Below are 18691 nucleotides of genomic sequence, written 5' to 3' on the forward strand. Positions count from 1 at the left end.
TCCAAGTCACTGAATATCCCTTGGAGAACAGTTAAGTCAATCATTAAGAAATGGAAAAAATTTGGCAGCTATAAATCTGCCTAAAGCAGGCAGTCCTCAAACTGAGTGACCGTGCAAGAAGGGGACCAGTGAGAGAGGCCACTGAGAGACCTATGACAACTCTGGAGGAGTTACAAGCTTCAGTGGCTGAGATGGGAGAGACTGCACATACAACAACTGATACCCAGGTGCTTCACCAGTCACAGCTTTATGGGAAAGTGACAAAGAGAAAGCTGCTGTTGGAAAAAAAACTTGCATGAAATTTTGATTGGAATTTGCCAGAAGGCAGGTGGGAGACTCTGAAGTCAGCTGGAAGAAGGTTCTATGATCTGATGAAACCAAAATTGAGCTTTTTGGCGTAAGCCGAACACCGCACATCAAAAATACACCATCCCTACCGTGAGGCATAGTGGTGGCTGCAGCATGCTGTGGGGATGCTTTACTGCAGCAGGCCCTGGAAGGCATGTGAAGGTAGAGAGTAAAATGAATGCAGCAAAATACAGGGAAACCCAATGCAGTTTGCAAGAGAACTGAGACTTGGGAGAAGGTTTGTTTTCCAGCAAGACAATGACCACAAACATAAAATCAGAGCTACACAGGATGGCTTAAAAACAACAAATATCCTGGAATGGCCACGTAACAGTCCAGACCTCAATCCAATTTGAGAATTTGTGGCTGGACCTGAAAAGGGCTGTTCACTCTCAATCCCCATGCAATCCGACAGAGCTTGAGCAGTTTTGTAAAAAAAAATGGGGAAAATTTGGAGTGTCTAGATGTATAAAGCTGATGAAGACCTATTCACACAGACTCAAGTCACTAATTGCTGCCAAGGTTCATTTACTAAATACTGACTTGAAGGGGGTGAATACTTATGCAATCAATTATGTTTTATATTTGTAATTAATTTAGATCACATTGTAGAGATCTGTTTTCACTTTGAATTGGTATGGAAGTTGTCCTGTCCAAGACTGGAAGAAGCTGCAGAAGATCGTGAACACAACCCAGCACATCACACAAACCAATCTTCCATCCTTGGACTCACTTTACACCGCACGCTGTCGGAGCAGTGCTGCCAGGATAATCAAGGACACGACCCACCCAGCCAACACACTTTTCATCCCTTGTCCCTCTTCCCTCCGGGAGAAGGCTCAGGAGCTTGAAGACTTGTACGACCAGATTTGGGAACAGCTTCTTTCCAACTGTGGTAAGACTGCTGAATGGATCCTGACCCAGAAATGGGCCATACCCTCCAAATATCTGGACCTGCCTCTCGGTTTTATTTATGATTTACAATTTAAATTTTTAATATTTACTATCGATTTGTACTCCAGGGAGCACGAAGAGCAGCATCAAATATCGCTGTGATGATTCTATGCTCTAGTATCAATTGTTTGGCGACAATAAAGTATCTAATTTGACTTTTTTGACAATGATCAACAGAAAAAGACCCTTGTGTCAATGTTGTAAAACAATAAAACATGCAAACTTCCAAAGGGGGTGAACACATTTTACAAGCACTATGTCCTGCATGTTCTTGTTCAGATCATAAGAATGCAGCATCCTGACGTGAACCCATGGAAGGGGGGAAAAGCACCAAATACAATTCATTTCCATTTACAATTCAATGCTCTACTTATAATTAGTATCACAGCACACAGCCCTGCTTTCAGAATGCCCTTTTATCACCCCAATAATCCAATACATTAAGTAATAGACATTTGCAGAACCAAAGCACTTTAAAAAAAAATCCTACCTACGAAATGAATCTTACCAGCTCTTGCCTCACTTCAAAGACTTCAAATTGGTCTAACAATCTAACTTTAACAAATTCACAGGGGTTGAGAGCTTTACCTCAAATTGCTTTCTCTAAAATATTTCCCATCATTAATATTATCAGTATTAGACTGACCAGCATGTGGTCAGTGAGTTTATTGCCCTTTTTGAGTGGAGGAACAGTAATTTTCTATTTTTCTCTGCATATTGACAGAGTTTATTTCATTTACATTTGTTTTTGCTTTCTGCATCAGCTCTAATGTAAATATATATTTTCCTTCTGATCTAATCGTACTTACACACTACATCTGGTAAAACTCCAAAGATCTGGGACTTTTTGTGGTACCAGATTATCAAATTTCCTATTACTGCTGGATGTTATTCATTTTAATAACCCAACCCATTTTCAATCCACTTTTGATTTAAAGATCAAGAAATACATGGGAATTGGGACTCTAGTCAATTGAAAGAGCACAGAAGAACATATGGGACCCTGGTGAGTCAGGAGGGAACATGTAGCCAAGTTAACAAATTTCACATCACATGCCAGTGATAATACACCTGATTCTGATTCTAATTCTGGTGAGTGTAACGGTTACTTTAAAGCAAGCCAAAACAGATCAGAGACTAAGCATAGGGGCTTGACACCGTATGACACGCTCCAAAAAGGCCAAGCTGTAAGTCGAAGTAAGTACTTTCAATCCTTTGTTAAGCAGCAAAAATGAACTGTCTTATAACGATAAAAAACACTAATGAAACCAAAACTAACAATATAACAAAATAAGCAGTCTAAGTGTATTCAAACGTACTTTAGCATTAGTGATCTTAACGTATTAGGACATTAGGATCAAATGTAACTAAGCGTTCTTAAATGGTCAACAAGCAAATATCATTCCCCAACCTACTTCCTGCTCTACCCAGACGAGAAATGACTAAAGACAAAACTTCAGTACACAGCTACACTCTACACATCTAGCATGCCCCAACCCACGTGACAAATTACCCATTATAAACACACACACAATACAGTCAGACAGAAAACAGATACCTGTACATGGCTCCTACAGTAAGTACAGGGGAGTGCAAGAACTGGGGCTAAGTGAAAATCAGAAGCAGAACAAATTAGTCCTGATGAAGGGTCTTGGCCCAAAACTTCGACTGTTTATTCTTTTCCCATAGATGCTGCCTGGCCTGTTTGAGGTTTGACATATAATGTAAATTCTTTTGTTTTGCAGCAGCAGTACAGTACAAGATATAAAGATTACTCTAAGTTACAAACTAAATAAATAGTGCAAAAGATGATAATATTGTAGGGCTCATGGCCCATTCTGAAATTTGGTGAAGGATGAGAAGAAACCTTTCGTACAATAATGAGTGCAGGTCTTCAAGCTCCTGCACCTCGTCCCTGCTGAACAGGACATGTTCTGAATGATGTGACTCTTTAATGGTGGATGCCACCTGTTTGAGGCACTATATCTTGAAGCATTTGATAAAACGAGGCACAATAAATTATTTGAAATATTACAGAAAACTCTAGATCTAGATTCGAAAGACCTCTGCCTAATCAGAAATCTGTACTGAGAACAAACTGCTGCTGTAAGAACAGATGGAGAAGTGAGTCAGTTTATGAAAATCAAGAGAGGCGTTAGACAAGGGTGTGTTTTCTCTCTTGATTTGTTTAATGTGTACAGTGAAACAATATTACAAAAAATAAGAGACATCTTGGGAATCAAAGTTGGCGGTGAAAACATCAATAATTTTAGATATGCGGAGGACATTGTGCTAATTGCAAGTACGGAGGACGAACTACAAAACTTAATTGATATAGTTGTTGAAGAAAGTACAAAATTGGGTCTATCTATTACAAAAGGAGAGAATGTATGGTGATATCCAAAAAGAAGGAGAATCCTATCTGCAGGCTGAGAATAAATGGGAAGACATAAAACAAGTACAGAACTTTTGCTACTTAGGGAGCTGGGTGACATCAGATGGTAGGTGCGACTTGGACATCAAAAGAAGAATAGGGATGGCAAAAGACACCTTTACAAGAATGAAGAGTATACTGACCAACAGTAAACTAGGTATGACAACCCGCCTCAGAGTACTGAAATGTTACGTTCATCCAGTTATGTTATATGGATCAGAAGGTTGGACAATATCTAGTAACATGAGGAAATGAATTGAAGCAGCAGAGATGTGGTTTTTGAGGAGGATGCAAAGAATATCATGGATAAAACGAATATCTAACAAGGATGTCATGAACAGAGCAAACACAAAAAGAGAAATAATGTATGAGATCATGAAAAGGCAATATAACTTCATTGGACATGTGATTAGGAAAGAGGAGTTAGAATGTACGGTAATTATGGGAAAGATTGAAGGGAAGAAAGCAAGAGAAAGGCAAAGACAAATGATGATGAAGACAGCAGCCAGAGAACTGGAAATGAATACCAACGAATTGATCCACTTGACCTGAAACAGGAGTGTGTGGGCCATGGCAGTCAAAGCTCAAACTGGGCACTGCACCTGATGATGATGGTGATATCTTGAAGATGCCCTCCATTGCAGGGAGGGTTGTGTCCATGATGGAACTGGCTAACCATACAACCTCTGCAGCCTCTTGTGAACCTGTGCACTGGACCCTCTATTATAGATTACAGATATTACCTATCACCATAGCAAGCTGTTTACTGTATTGTTTACCTATGCTGTGCACTACAGTCACTTTGAATTATATTTTAACTTACTTCTTGTAATATTTTGCTTTACGTTCTGTGCACGGTGCATGTTTTGTGGGTGCACCATGGTCTGGAGGAATGTTGTTTCATTTGGTTGTATACATGTAGGCAGATGATAATACACTTGAACTTGAATTTGTAAGCAGCATCTAGTTGAGGGGTGGGGATTGGGAGGCACCAGTGCCCAGTCTGATGGAGCTAGAAATGTTGCTGCCAACACAGACTTGACTGTGGTCTTTCTGTCAAAGAGTCGAGGATCCAATTACAGAGAGAGCTGTTGAGACCCAACGAGGACAGATTACTCACCAGCTTCTGAGTGATGACTGTATTAAACGCTGAGATGAAGTCAATAAACAGCATCCTGGCATACAAGGCACCATTTTCCAGGTAAGACAGGACAGAGTGGAGGACATAGCAGAGGCAATGCCATTAGCAGTGGACTGATTTGAGTGATAAGCGAACTGGAAAGGGTCCAATGTAGAAGGAAGATGGAGTTTAATGCAATCCATAACCAGCCACTCAAAGCACTTCATTACTGTTGACGTCAGTACCACTGGACGGCAGGATACTGTTACCCTCTTGGGCACCGGGATAATTTATGCTGCCTTGAAGGCTGAGGGGACAGTGGACTGTTCCAGAAAGATATTGAAGATGTCCGTTAGAACATCTATTAACGGGGCTGCACAGTCCCTCAGCACCTGAGCAATTACGTTATCGGGCCCTGCAGCTTTACACTGGTTAAACCTGGCCAAGGCCTTGCTCACATCAGCTGCAGCCAGACATAGTGCCTCCTGCTCAAAGGGGGCCTTACTTACTGGCACATTGTTCTGTGCATCAAACCCTGCAGAAAAGACTGGGTTGAATCAGGAGAGGAGTCATTGTCGTTGCTGAGCAGGTTGGAATTGGTCTAAATGCCCTGCCACATACACCTCAAACCTTTGATGCATTCTCAGTGAATAATCCTGTTATGCCTTCCTGATGGAATGGAGCAAAGCTCTTGCAGACCTGAGAGCCATCTTAACCCCTGGTCTGAGCGCAGCATCCCAACGTCTCAGGAGGCTACAGACCTCTGCTGTCAGCCATGGGTTCGAAATGTTCCCTCACATAGACGTGTTTAAAGATGGTGACGTCCTCACTACATTTCTCCCTATAACCAGTCATTGATCTCTCATATCCATCGATGACCAGAAAAGTTACAAGAGGTCCAGGTATGATCTGTGGAAAGCCAGCTCACACGCAAAGTGGAAATTCCGGACTACACTTGAATCAACAAAGGATGCCCGGCAATTGTGACAGAGCTTGAATGCTATCACCTCTTATAAAGTAAAATCAAGTAACACAGGCAACAACAGGCGCTCAATTCCAGATGAGCTCAATGCCTTCTACGCTCACTTTGACCATCAAACATGGAGGAACCATCACAAACTCCAACAGCCCTCAATGACCCAGTTATTACAGTCCGAGTCCAACAGGCAGCAGCCTTTTGGAGGGTGAACCCACAAAAAGCATCTGGCCAAGTACTAAAGATCTGTGCTGATCAACTGGCTAGAATGTTCGCTGAGATCTTTAACCTCTCACTTTGGCAGTCTGAGGTACCCACCTGCTTCAAGCAGACTTCAATTACACCAGTACCTAAGAAGAATGACTATCAGCCAGTAGCAGTTACATCCACAGTGATGAAGGGTTTTGAGAGATTGGTGCCTGCCTGAGAAGTGACTTAGATCCGCTCCAATTTGCCTACTGGAGCAACAGGTGCACAGTTGATGCCTTTTCATTGGCTCTTCACTCAACGCTGAAACATCCAGACAACAAAGGTGCATGCATCAGGGTGCTCTTTATCGACTATAGCTCAGTATTCAATACTATCACTTTTCAAACTAATCAATAAGCTTCAGTCCCTTGTCCTCAATACCTCCTTTCCTCACCTACAGACCCCAGTCAATTCAGTTTGGCGAATGGAAATAACGACTAACAAACCCTGCCCCATCTGCCATGCAGCCGAATGTACCCCTAACTTAACAGAGAATTGCCTTTTGCTTTCACATTGGCATTCAATAGCTTGCACCTAGATCTATTATAGGGTTCTGGATCACCAGTTTTGGAATGGGAAAGGAAGGTGCAAGAAAAGAGGCAGTGGCTAGTTTAAGGGAGAGTGCTTAACATTAGCTGGTATGTTTGATTCCAGAGCATCAAGATTTCTGAATGGCCAGACAGTGGGTTAACATACCTTTTCTGTGGCATGATCAGTGTAAGGTAAAACCACGGTTACAATCGTGCAATTTGCTTTCTGATCTCAACATGTCACTTTTTCTTCCTAATACCTCTTTCATTTACTTATTTTCAGAATCTGAGTATCTCAAAAATATTCTCGAAGATGGTGGTAAACTAACTTCTTGATCCACTGCACTCCTTCTGCTCAAAGTTCTCCAACAGTATTGCAAAGCAGAGAATTCTGGGAATTAAGTATAATGACAAAGAAAGACTGGCCAAATATTTTATTTCCAAATCAGGATTGAGTGGTGGTTCCCTTCGTTCTTCTTAGTGGTGCAGTTCATGGGCTTAGGGGCTGCTCTCAGAGAAAGCTGGGTGAATAACTGCAGTTACCGTAACCACTGTGCACCAGTGGTGGAGTGAATGAATGTCTGGACATGTGGGTTTCTCAAAACTTCACTGAGTTCTGAATCACTCTATGGTATGCATCCTTTGCCATGTTTGTAAATATTTCCTGGTGTTTTACTTAAAGCAAAAGAATGCTTGTAACCATTTTTGAAATTAATAATAACCCTAATCCCCAATATAAATATTTCTAATGATCCAGCTTCCACAACTCTCTGGAATAGAGAATTCCAGGAATTTATTGTTTTTAGAAACATAGAAACACAGAAAACCAACAGCACAATACAGGCCTTTTGGCCCACAATGCTGTGCTGAACATATACTTACTTTAGAAATTACCTAGGGTTACCCATAGCCCTCTATTTTTCTAAGTTCCATGTACCTATCCAGGAGTCTCTTAAAAGACCCTATCGTATCTGCCTCCACCACCGTTGCCGGCAGCCCATTCCATGCACTCACCACTCTCTGCGTAAAAAAACTTACCCCTGACATCTCCTCTGTACCAGCTTCCAAGTACCTTAAAACTATGCCCTCTCACACTAGCCATTTCATCTCCAGGAAAAAGCCTCTGACTATCCACACGATCAATGCCTCTCATCATCTTTTACACCTCTATCAGGTCACTTCTTATCCTCCAAGCAACACACATAAAAGTTGCTGGTGAACGCAGCAGGCCAGGCAGCATCTCTAGGAAGAGGTACAGTCGACGTTTCGGGCAGAGACCCTCCGTCGCTCTAAGGAGAAAAGGCTGAGTTCACTCAACCTATTATCATAAGGCATGCACCCCAATCCAGGCAACATCCTTGTAAATCTCCTCTGCATCCTTTCTATGGTTTCCACATCCTTCCTGTAGTGAGGTGAACAGAACTGAGCAAAGTGGGGTCTAACCAGGGTCCTATACAGCTGTAACATTACTTCTCGGCTCTTAAACTCAATTTCATGGTTGATGAAGGCCAATACACTGTATGCCTTCTTAACCACAGAGTCAACCTGCGCAGCAGCTTTGAGTGTCCTATGGACTCGGACCCTAAGATCTCTCTGATCCTCCACACTGCCAAGAATCTTATCATTAGCACTATATAATGCCATCATATTTGACCTACCAAAATGAACCACTTCACACTTATCTGGGTTGAACTCCATCTGCCACTTCTCAGCCCAGTTTTGCATCCTATCGATGTCCTGCCGTAACCTCTGACAGCCCTCCACACTATCCACAACACCCCCAATCTTTGTGTCATCAGCAAATTCCCTAACTCATCCCTCCATTTCCTCATCCAGGTCATTTATAACAATCACAAAGAGAAGGGATCCCAGAACAGATCCCTGAGGCACACCTCTAGTCACCGACCTCCATGCAGAATATGACCCATCTACAACCACTCTTTGCTTTCTGTGAACAAGCCAGTTCTGGACCCACAAAGCAAAGTCCCCTTGGATCCCATGCCTCCTTACTTTCTCAATAAGGCTTGCATGGCATACCTTATCAAATGCCTTGTTGAAATCCATGTACACTACATCCACTGCTTTACCTTCATCAACGTGTTTAGTCACATCCTCAAATAATTCAATCAGGCTCCTAAGGCACGACCTGCCTTTGACAAAGCCATGTTGACTATTCCTAATCAGATTATGCCTCTCCAAATGTTCATAAATCCTGCCTCTCAGGATCTTCTCCATCAACTTATCAACCATTGAAGTAAGACTCACTGGTCTATCATTTCCTGGGCTATCTCTAATCCCTTTCTTGAATAAGGAAACAACATCTGCAACCCTCCAATCCTCTGGAACCTCTCTTGTCCCCATTGATGATGCAAAGATCATTGCCAGAAGCTCAGCAATTTCCTCCCTCACCTCCCACAGTAGCCTGGGGTACACCTTGTCCAGTCCCAGAGACTTATCCAACTTGATGTCTTCCAAAAGCTCCAGCACATCCTCTTTCTTAAAGTCTACATGTTTAAGCTTTTCAATCCACTGTAAGTCATCCCTACAATCACCAAGATCCTTTTCCGTAGTAAATACTGAAGCAAAGTATTCATTATGTACCTGTTATCTCCTCCGGTTCCGTACACACTTTTCCACTGTCACACTTGATCGGTCCTATTCTCTCACGTCTTATCCTCTTGCTCTTCAAATACTTATACCTTGGGGTTTTCTTTAATCCTCCTTGCCAAGGCCTTTTCATGCCCCTTCTGGCTCTCCAAATTTCATTCTTGAGCTCCTTCCTGCTAGCCTTATAATCTTCATCCTTTGTACACCACAACTCCTGTACCCTACCATCCTTTCCCTGTCTCATTGGAACATATCTATGCAGAACGCCATGCAAATATCCCTGAACATTTGGCACATTTCTGCTGTACATTTGCCCGAGAACATCTGTTCCAATTTATGCGTCCAAAGTTCCTGTCCGATAGCTTCATATTTCCCCTTGCTCCAATTAAACACTTTCCTGCCTTGTCTGTTCCTATCCCTCTCTAGAGATATGGTAAAGGAAATAGAATTGTGATCACCATCTCCAAAATGCTCTCCCACTGAGCGACCTGACACCTGACCAGGTTCATTCTCAATACCAGATCAAGTACAGCCTCTCCTCTTATCGGCTTATCTACATATTGTGTCTTCCTGAACGCACCTAACAAACTCCACCCCATCTAAACCCCTCGCTCTAGGGAGATGCCAATCAGTATTTGGGAAATTAAAATCTCCTACCATGACAACCCTGTTATTATTACACCTTTCCAGAATCTGTCTCCCTATCTGCTCGTTGGTGTCCCTGTTACTATTGGATGGTCTATTAAAAAAAACACCCAGAAGAGTTATTGACCCCTTCCTGTTCCTAACTTCCACCCACAGAGACTCCATAGCCAATCCCTCCATGACTTCTTCCTTTTCTGCAGCCACAACACTATTTCAGATCAGCAGTGCCACACCCCCACCTCTTTTGCCTTCATCCCTGTCCTTTCTGAAACATCTAAAGCCTGGCACGCTAAGTTAACCATTCCTACCCCTGAGCCATCTAAGTCTCTGTAATGGCCACAACATCACAGCTCCAAGTACTGATCCACGCTCTAAGCTCATCCGCTTTATTCATGATGGTTCCATTAAAATAGACACATCTCAAACCATCCGTCTGAGTGCATCCTTTCTCTATCACCTGCCTGTCCTCCCTCTCACACTGTCTCCAAGCTTTCTCTATTTGTGAGCCAACCGCCCCTTCCTCCATCTCTTCAGTTCGGTTCCCACACCCCATCAATTCTAGTTTAAACTCTCCCCAGTAGCCTTAGCAAACCTCCCTGCCAGGATATTAGTCCCCCTTGGATTCAAGTGCAACCCATCCTTTTCGTATAGGTTTTTGCAGAAGGTATTTCTACATAAATGTTTAATCCCTTAAATATATTCCTCAAGATTATCCACCAAGTCAAAACATTTCAATCTCTACTTTGTTGTGCCCCTTTAAAATCTTATTTTCCCTCATCCCCCATTCTTCCAAACTCCAAAGAGATCCAATCTGTTTAGCCTCTCGTAACTGGACAATCCTCTCATCCCTGGAATTGGCCTGGCAAATCTCTTCTGTGCTACTTTCCTAAGATAGGGTATCCTTTCCAAAACTGTGGAGAATCTAAACTATGTGCTTGACTCTGTGGGTGGCCTTTTTCTGTAAAATTTCCCTATTTCTAAACTCCAACCTCTCTGCAACAAAGGTCACATGCTATTTGCCTTTCTGCCTGCTGGGTAAGAATACCTTGATGGAGGCTTTAAGAATACCTGCATACTTCCCTCAGTTGTAGTCCCTTTCCATTTTCTTATCAATATTTCTTTCAATTCTTCGTTCTGAAGTGCATTACCTCACGCCTTCCACATTAAATTCCATTTATCACTTTTTCCACCCACTAGGCAGAGTTGTAAGATATTCTTCACAGGTAGCCCTTCCATCTATTTACATGTCATCATAATATCTTCATCACATCATTGACCTCAGAACCACATCTTAAAACAAACCTAACTTCCATGTTGAATCTTCAATTCTGGATAATACTGAAAAATTAACTTCAATCTCCAGAAATACTGTCCAAGCAACTGTTTCCAGCATTGTTTTGTTTACCAAACAGAGAATTATATCGACTGCATGCCCTGAAAGATAGACAGATTCTTCAGTCAACACACTGTGCTTAAACCTCAACAAGGTCTGAAGGAGAACAAGAAAATCCAAAAAATGAGACAACAGGAATATATACTTGAATAAAAACAGCATATATTTCAACAGCAACACTAAACCAGAGAGCAGAGCAATAAATTGCAATTTGATTTCATCAGAAACACAACAGATTCTGCAGACGCTGGAAATCCAGGGTAACGCACACAAATTGATGGAGGAACTCAACAGGTCAGGTAGCATCTGTGGAAATTAACAAACAGTCAACATTTCGGGCCAAGACCCTTCTTCAGGACTGGAAAGGATGCCAGAATAAGGTGTCGGGGGGGGTAGGGGGGAGGAGAAGGATAAGCTCGGTGATAGGTGAAGCCAGGTGGGTAGGGGAGGGGGAAATGAAGAAAGAAGCTGAGAGTTGGTGAGTGGAAAAGGCAAACGGCTGGAGAAGAAGGAATCAGATCCGAGAGGAGAGTGGATCATGTGGGAAAGGAAAGGAGGAGCGGCACCAGGGGAGATGAAAGGCAGGTGAGGAGAAGAGGCCAGAATGGGGAAGTGAAGAAATGGGAAGGGGGAGTGGAAAAATATGATAAGCTGGAGAAATCTATGTTCATGCCATCAGATTGGAGACTACCTAGATGGAATGCAAGGAGCCGCTTCTCCAACCCAAGTGTGGCTTCATTGTGGCAGAAGAGGAAGCCATGGAACACCATGTCAGAAGGGGAATGGGGGACAGGAATTGAAATGGTTGGCCACCAGTAATTTCCACTTTTTATAGATGGAGCTGAGATGCTCGACATCATCAATTTCATCAGCTTGAATTCAATGTCTGTATGCTGAATGAAATCAGTTACTTGTATTTGAAAAACTCCCACACAGGGTTTTAGATAGCACAATGAAGGTGTCCAAATGACAGTGTCAACACAAAGTTTATAGCTGTTAATTTTATATAAACTTAATAGTTCAATTAAGCTTTAATAAAATGGAAGGAACTTGGGACGAAAATTGAGAGGTTTATGGAAATAGTACTGAGCAGTTACAATATTCTGATTATTTGAAAACATACTGAAGGCCAACTCTCACTGTTGCTGCTGCTCTGGTTAAGATAAGCACAGCAAGACACACAGAGACACAAGTCAACTGCAGAATGTTCCTAGTATGCAAAATGCAGTAGAACATCATGCAAAACTGTTCTGTCTGAACAACAAAAATGCTTTCTTGAGACAGTTCTGGTAATAGTTCAGTCTCTGGTTCAGGAATATGGACAGCTAATGTGCAGGTCTATTACAATCAATGGAAGTACAGCAATGTTCAGGTACTTTCTTCTGTCAGTCAGTTCCAAACAAATGCATGTCAGTCAGGGGCCACCTCGCTGACATTTACAGTTGACCGTTGTGGAGATCTGTGTCCACTGCCCGGTTATTAATGTAGCTGCAGTTATTTTCATACTGCTGATTGAAGAGAATGATAATCTGCTGGCTCTATAATGCACTCCATCTGATTACTGCTTGTATAGAGAAAGTACTTTACTCAACAGCTGCAAAATCTATCAAAATGTCTCTCAAAGCTCCTGAACCCATGGCACAAATGGGTAATTTACTCACAATCTTCTTTGTCTGTGCTGACATTCAATTCCCAAATGTTCAAACCATTACTGATGACAGAACGAACTCATCTATAGCATGGCATCTTTTACCATTGAAATGTAGTCAGGTAGCCGCAGGATGGCCCCATCCATTAGATGCTCTGATAAGTCAGAGCAGCTGATATTTCACTACTTGCAAACCCTTCACCACGTTACACAGGGCTGAAACCTGAAACTTTCCTTCAGTGACTGAATAAATAAGTTAAAATGTGCTGTAACTGACAAAGCTAGCAAGTGTTTTTAATGCTTGGTTTTGTGCTATTAGCACAGTAGGGCAGTGGTCAGCATAACGCCATTACAGCACTGACCCAGTTTCAATTCAGCAGTGGAAGGCAAGGAGTGTGTACGTTCTCCCCGTTTGTGTAACACAATCACAGCACCAGTGACCCAGTTCAACTCTGCCGCTGAATGTAAGGAGTGTGTACATTCTCCCCATTAGTGTAACACAATCACAGCACCAGTGAATGTAAGGAGTGTGTACATTCTCCCCATTAGTGTAACACAATCACAGCACCAGTGAATGTAAGGAGTGTGTACATTCTCCCCAGGACCTTATGTGTTTCTTTCGGGTGCTCCAGTTTCCTCCCACATTTCAAAGACATGTGGGTTAGTAGGTTAACTCATTACATGGGTGTCATGGGGCAGCAAGGGCTCACTAGGCCAGAAGGGCCTGTCACCGTGCTGTACCTCCAAGTAAATAAAATAGCAAATTTGAAACTCAGGAAGATAGCAGACACCTTTGAGAACTGGCTGCAGAAATCATTCAAAAACAAGCTCCAATCCAACAACAAGCAAACTAACACCCTTTCTGAGTGAGTAAAAACATCATTCTGGACAACAAATTTCATTGGCCACAGATCCATGTTTATGAAGCACAACTCAAGGAAATGTCATTAATTCCAGCCAACCCTTCTGTATTTCACCACCACACCAACCATCAGGATATTAGCATGAATATCAAATAGTGGCTCTTCATCAGCATTTTTCTGACTGGACTCAACATTGTATTTGACATGGGAATAAAGCAAAGCCTCTAAAACCCAGTCCTCAGCCTGGACAGTGTGCACGCTGAACCTGGCTTCAACCTAGCACTGTCAGTGTGGACAAATGGCGAAATGAGGCAAAGCTGTAAGGAACTGCACAGTTACTTTAATTAAATAAGTTAACTTAAATGTTCTTCATTGTTTTGAAGTGCATTAACTTTAAGAATATCTTACATCAGTAATTTAATACCATTTCAACTGTTATCAGTTTGACAGCCAGAGGGCTAGGGGTCACAATGTTGCTTTGAGGTGTTTCTTGAGCAAGGTATGGTGAGGGCAACTTGCTCTGACCCCATGTTTTTGGCAATGGAAAACAGTTGAACCAACTTAATAAAGTCACACAAAATGATTTTATTTTTTTAAAGACTGTTAGCTTCAGTATAAACCAAATGATGCATTGCAGAAAATATGCATGGGATCAAAACCACAAATTCTACACAAGCAGAATTTGAGAATAAAGTCCAAACCAATAAGTGGTGGGAGGAAATGCATTCATTTCACTTATCTTGGATACGAAGCATCCAAGGCATCCACGGACGCACAAATATGATTCACAATGTGTTAAAGCCGATCTCTTTCACACGGATTAGCCTTTTACAACACTCTGAACTGAAACAAACAGCTGTGAAGAATCCTCGGGCCTAAACTGAGTTTTGAATTCAATGAACAGAGGACGGAGAGACAGGGAGAAGGTGACAACACTTCGCAAGACAAGTGCAGGGAAGTCGTGCCGCAATACCAGCAGGTGCCATGGTATTTCCGTCAAGTGGAGAATAGAAACAGAAAACATTGGAACTACTAAGCAGGTCAGACCACATCTGAGGAAGAAAAATAGTCTATGCTTCAGATCAAAGACCCTTCATTGGAAATGGAAAGGGGAGAAAGGAAGCTTCCTGTAGTGTCTCAACTCAAAGTGCTTCTTGACCCACTCAGTTCCTGCTGCAGTTTAGTTCATATTCTGGACTCCATCCGCTGCAGTCTCTTGAGAAAAGAAGCTTGATAAGTTGCAAGGAGGGTATCTATGGTAGGAAAAATCAGGGTGATCATGGGGATAAGCTGTACACAAAGTTCTCTAGCCAATGAGATGAATGGGCAGCAAGACAGTGAATATATAGACAAAAATAACCGGGGCTGCAACATGCAGAGCAGATAGATGGAGCCGGTAAGCCTGGCTGCACTTCCCAAGAAAAGAAAGCAAACAAAAAAAGAGTACCTATCATAGATGAGTAATATTAGATTAGATTAGATTACGAGGACACACAGTCCTCTTTTATTGTCATTTAGTAACGCATGCATTAAGAAATGATACAATATTCCTCCGGTGTGATATCTCAAAACACAGGACAGACCAAGACTGAAAAACTAACAAAACCACATAATTATAACATATAGTTACAACAGTGCAACAATACCATCACTTGATGAAGAACAGTCCATGGCACAGTAAAAAAAGTTCAAAGTTTCTCGAAAGTCCCACATCTCACGCAGACGGGAGAAGGAAGAAAACTCTCCCTGCCATGTTCGACCACAGTCCGACTCTGAGTCGTCCAAAAACTTCGAGCTCTGATCAGCCCTCCGACACCGAGAACCAAGCACCATCTCTATCCGAACGCTTCAACCTCAGCCTCAGTCGCCAGCAGCAGGCAAAGCCGGGGATTTTGGGGCCCACCCTTCGGAGATTCTCGATCACACAGTAATAACAGCAGCGAACCAGGCATTCCAGGAATTTCTCCAGATGTTCCTCTGCTTCTCACATCTGTCTTCATCAAATCAGAATTGTCCACAGCCCCTATTTAACAGATATGATATCATTTCACCAGAGAGCTGCGCGCACTGCGTCGCACTGCCATCTTCTCTTCCCGCCTTTATAGAAATCAAGTTCCATTGAGTCACAGAATTCAATATCCAGAAAGCAGCAACTTGCTCAGACACAGGTTGAGGGGAAGATGCAATGAAGTTGAGAGTATCAGACAGAGAATATGGAAACCTTTGAGTGCTGGATGAGAAGATGGTGCAAAAGGAGTGGGTGGGGGGTGGGGTTGAAGGGTATAAAGATAAGTCATACTATTTAATTGGAAGTATGCATTTTAGTATTGTGTTCAGATACACTTACGTCCACTTGCTCAGATTTTCCTCTAACTCCATCTACAAGTTTGCAGATAGCATAAACATAGTGGGGCACATCTGAAATACCAGTCAAAGTACAGGAGATCATGTACATGACACCATGTCAATAGAGAACCCAGCAATATGGTATCATAACTGACTATGGAAGCTTTGTCACTAATTATCAATTCTTTAGCCTTAACAGTCACATACTTACAGATACTGATTGCTATGTTTCGACGGGACACCCAGCCAGCTTCCTCAGGCAAACGTTAGTTATATGTGCAAGTCCCACTGAGCAGGGGTTAATGCTCAATCCTGATTGGCTGGATCTGAATTGTCCTTGTTCTGATTGTTGATTTTTTTGGGCCAACCCCTCTTTAGGAATGTGCTCCGAGGCCGGAACTTTTTCTACATTCTTAGAAACTATATTTAGGTCCCCCACGTGCTCCATCTCTAGTGTTTCCCTCATCTTTCTCTTGTAGGCATTCTGTTCCTTGCCAAGGATGTTGACCTCATCAAAGCTTGGTGTACATGGACAGTAATCCCACTTCGTTCTGCTCTCACATTTTTTTTTTATTAAAGGCACTCTTATGTTCTGCTAACCTGGTCTTCAATGGCCTTCCAGTCTCACCCATCTACTTATTTGGCATGGTGATAGAGGTATGGAGTACACAACTCACTGACACAGTTCTTTAGGTTTTTTTGGGTGCCACTTTGTTTAGCCTTTTTCCAATTATGTCCGCACTTTTTGCTATTAACTCAGCACCAAACTTACCTTAGCTTTTCAGCTAAGCTGCCACTGTCTAGCCCAATAACCATTCTATCTGGAGGTTGTCTTTGCTGTGGTGTTGTGTTGCACTCCATTCCTTTCTCAATTATGGGCAGAGGTAGCTATTTTCTTGAATGCTTCTCTGATCCTCTTGCACTCTTCTTCCTTTGCAGCTCCAGTTGTGCACAAGGAATTTGCTCTTAGTGCTAAGCATTGAACAATGCCAAGCATTGTCGTCTTTGGATGACTTGATTGGAAATTCAGCTACTGGTCTGTGTGAGTCTTCTTCCTGTAAGCACTCAACTCCAGCTTGTCTACCATCTGTTTTATCATAACATCTAAAAAATGGCAAAGTATCCTCACTTTCTACCTCCATTGTAAGCTGTATGGTCTTGTTCCGATTGCCTAAATGTGTTAAAATGCCTCTAATACTTCCTGACCATGTTTACATAGGACAAATGTGTCATCTACATAGCACAGACATAATTCTGGCTTTTTAGTTGTTGTAGCCAAGGCTTTTGTTTCAAGGCTGTTCATGAATAAATTGCCTAGTATAGGAGACAGAGGAGATCCCATGGCAATCCCATCCTCCTGTTTGTAGAAATTTGTCAACTCCAAAATGTGGTTTAAATTCAATGTTTTTTTCCCATGAAGTATTTTTGTTCATTGCCATTGCCCGGTCTATTGGCACACTGGTGAATAGGTTAACTACATCAAAGCTCAGCATGCCTGTTTGTGGATCAATTCGAAGGTTTTAATTTTTTCCACAAAGCTTTTACTGTTTGCCAGATTTGATGCAATGCCACTCTATAATGGATTTAACACCCAACTACGCACTTGGCAAGTGGGTGTGGTGTTGTTCCGATGCAACTCACAATTGGCCTTAATGGTATTCCAGGTTTGTGTACTTTTGGCAAACCGTAAGTATGAGCTGGCTTACACTTCTCTCTGAACTTAACCACATCCTTCATTTTTGCTTTCTTAATCAGTGCCTACAAGAGAAAGATTAGGGAATCATTAGAGAGGGAGCATGTGTGGGAACTGAAATTGTATGTTCTAAGAATGTAGAGATAGTTCCAGTCGGGGACCACATATTCCTAAAGAGTGCCGGCCTAGTTTAATAAAAAAAGATATTGACCACTCAGAACAAGGCCAATTCAAACTAACCAATCAGGAATAGGTAACTCAGATCCAACCAATCAGGATTGAGCATCAAGCCCTGCCCAATTGGAGGGTATATAAGGCAGTGTCTCTAGGAGGACTTATCATTTAAGGGGTACAGGATTTTTTTTTATAGAATATGACGAATAAACAGGAATAGGATACTAGGACGGTCAAAGATGGGAGGGTGAAGTATAGGTGTGTGTGTGTGTGTGTGTGGTGTGTGTGTGGTGTGTGTGTGTGGTGTGTGTGTGTGTGTGTGGTGTGTGTGTGTGGTGTGTGTGTGTGGTGTGTGGTGTGTGTGTGTGGTGTGTGGTGTGTGTGTGGTGTGTGTGTGGTGTGTGTGGGGTGTGTGTGTGTGTGTGTGTGTGTGTGTGGTGTGTGTGTGGTGTGTGTGTGTGTGGGTGGTGTGTGCGTGGTGTGTGCGGTGTGTGTGTGGTGTGTGTGTGGTGTGTGTGTGTGGGGGGTGTGTGTGTGTGTGGTGTGTGTGTGTGGTGTGTGGTGTGTGTGTGTGTGTGGTGTGTGCGTGTGGTGTGTGGTGTGTGTGTGGTGTGTGTGTGTGTGTGGTGTGTGTGTGGTGTGTGTGTGTGGTGTGTGTGTGTGGTGTGTGGTGTGTGTGTGTGGTGTGTGTGTGTGGTGTGTGTGTGTGGT

The 18691-nt window shown here is 42.5% G+C and overlaps 1 protein-coding gene across 3 annotated transcripts in view; it reads right to left on the reverse strand.

Moving 5' to 3' along the window:
* Positions 1 to 18691, reverse strand: part of sorcs2 (sortilin-related VPS10 domain containing receptor 2) — a 738192-nt gene that overhangs the window by 633748 nt on the left and 85753 nt on the right. The gene's annotated exons all lie outside the window — the stretch shown is intronic.

This window comes from Mobula hypostoma, chromosome 4, assembly GCF_963921235.1.
Source record: "Mobula hypostoma chromosome 4, sMobHyp1.1, whole genome shotgun sequence".
NCBI classification, from domain to species: Eukaryota; Metazoa; Chordata; class Chondrichthyes; order Myliobatiformes; family Myliobatidae; genus Mobula; species Mobula hypostoma.